Source organism: Erythrolamprus reginae, chromosome 10 (assembly GCF_031021105.1).
Source record: "Erythrolamprus reginae isolate rEryReg1 chromosome 10, rEryReg1.hap1, whole genome shotgun sequence".
Lineage (NCBI taxonomy): Eukaryota > Metazoa > Chordata > Lepidosauria > Squamata > Dipsadidae > Erythrolamprus > Erythrolamprus reginae.
In genome coordinates, this window is record NC_091959.1 from 29,483,975 (window position 1) to 29,486,474 (window position 2,500).

Here is a 2,500-nt window from a genome sequence, read left to right on the forward strand (position 1 = left end):
CCGATCCCGGGCCTCGGCCGAAACCTGGGCGGCGGCCCGGACCCCCGGGCAGCTCCGCGGACGGTGCTCACACCGGTCTACCGGGCCTCTCGGCGCCCCGAGCGCCGGCGCGGGAAGCCACCGTCTCGTTAGGGGAACTCGACCTGGGAAGCGCCTGCAGCGCGCAAACCGTTGGCGGACCCCCGGACCTGCAGCCGGTCCCAGCGGGGCGCCGCCCGGGCGGAACTGGATCCCAGCGAGGGGAGCCCGGTCCCGGGCCTCGGCCGAAACCTGGCCGGCGGCCCGGATCCCCGGGCAGCTCCGCGGACGGTGTTCACACCGGTCTACCGGGCCTCTCGGGGCCCCGGGCGCCGGCGCGGGAAGCCAACGTCTCGTTAGGGGAACTCGGCCTGGGAAGCGCCGCGCCTCGGTGACGGACCTCGCCCGTCGCGGCGCCGCCCGCGACCGGTAGCGGCACCGGTGTACCCAGTCGCGCGCCCCCAGCGCGCAAACCGTTGGCGGACCCCCGGACCTGCAGCCGGTCCAAGCGGGGCGCCGGCCGGGCGGAACTGGATCCCAGCGAGGGGGAGCCCGGTCCCGGGCCTCGGCCGAAACCTGGCCGGCGGCCCCGGGTCCCCGGGAAGCTCCGCGGACGGTGCTCACACCGGTCTACCGGGCCTCTCCGACCCCGTGCGCCGGCGCGCCAAGCAAGCGTCTCGTTCGGGGACCTCGGCCGCGACGCGGCGTCTGGATCAACGGCCTCGGTTTGGCAGCTCGGGGCCGTCCGCGAACGGTAGGCGTACCGGTCTACCGGGCCTATCCCAGTCGTGCCCCTTGAGCGGGGATACCGTTCGCCGACCTCGGACCTCCACTCGGTCCCAGCGGGCCCCCGGGAAACTCCTCGGACGGTATTCGGACCGGTCTACCGGGCCTCTCCGACCCCGGCCGCCGGCGCGGGAAGGCGGCCTCTCGTTCGGGGACCCCGCACGGGCGCGCGGAACGGGAACGCGGCCTGGGCGGCGCCGGCGGACCCTGCCCGTCGACTCTGTGACGGCGCGGGGCCCCGGGGCCGTGCGCGGACGGTAGTCGTTCCGGTCTACCGGGCCTCTCCGACCCGGCGGCCGGCGCGGGAAGACGGCGTCTCGTTCGTACCCGTCGCGGGGAGCACGTGCCGCGTTGTGGGACCGTCCGCGAACCGGTCTACCCGGCCGATCCCAGCGCGGGCCGCGGGTGCCGTCGTTGCGCGGTAGTGGCCCCGGTCTACCGGCCTGAGCCGAGCGCTGACGGAAGCCTGGCCTGTACAGCTCCCGCCCCCCCCCAGCCCCCTGTCCGCCTGTCTGTCTCTGTCTCTCTCTCTCTGTGGCTTGGAGTGTAAGGTGTTGAGGTTTGGTGACGGATTCCATTTCGTCTCCATCCATCCTTGCCATTGCTGAGACATGAATTCTCCACCACGATCTCCCAATGGGGATCGATTGAAGACGTGTGCAGCAAAGTCTTCGAAGATCTGAAAGGCCAGAGGATTTTTGTTTCGTTACATACGCAAAACCGTATCTAGGATAATTATCAAGCATAGTTAAGAAATACTTGAAAATTACCTTTAGTAGGTCGAAATGGACCGACAATGTCGGTATGAGCCCCCCCTCCCCCCCGAAATAATAATAATAATAATAATCCGTGCACACAAACGTGTGGCACGTTTGCCAATAGGGGCTGCTTTGGATACCAACGGAACAATCCAAGTAAATTTCGCAACTACTACTATCAACCATTGACAAATTCAGGCATCTTGGATAAAACTGCAAAGGATGCATGGCCCAAACGACGATGCCAACGGTGAACACATCTGGAATGAAAAGATTAGTAGTTAGTCAGTACAGGTTTAACGTTTGCAACGTTATGCGGAACCTCAGGTTGGTTCTTTGATCAACCTTTTGAACTTCATCGGCTCTAGGAGCCTTCGTTTCTGCAGTAGCAACAGGTTTGGCTCTCTCTCTCTCTCTCTCTCTCTCTCTCTCTCTCTCTCTCTCTCTCTCTCTCTCTCTGCACCTTGGAACTTTTATACTTGCTTCAATTTTCATCTGGGGTTTTGCCTTTAAGTAGTAAACACCTCTAATTGGAAAAGCACGAGCAACAACTGTCTCGTTCTTGATAACGTGGAGTTCTTTTTCTAAGAGCATAAGTCTTCGTTTAGATGATACATACTGAGTAAGTTACTTGCAGCTTCCGGAATGTATAGAACACGTGGAATCGTTTGGTCTAATTCTTTTACGTAAGCAGTTTCCCTTCTCCTTCAACTTTTCATAGGTGATTTGACCCTGAATGTAGTTCTTTTATGTCAGTCTTACGTAGTTCTGTGAAAAGTTCTCTTTGGCAAGTAACGTGAAAAGCGGCTCCGCTATCTAAAGTCCATAAACGTCGGATGTCATGCTCTGGATCTGACTGTGGAACGTTGTTCGGGACCAAAGAACCGACGGAAGGACGTGGTTCACTTCTGGAACCTCGTTGAGATGATCTGTCGGAG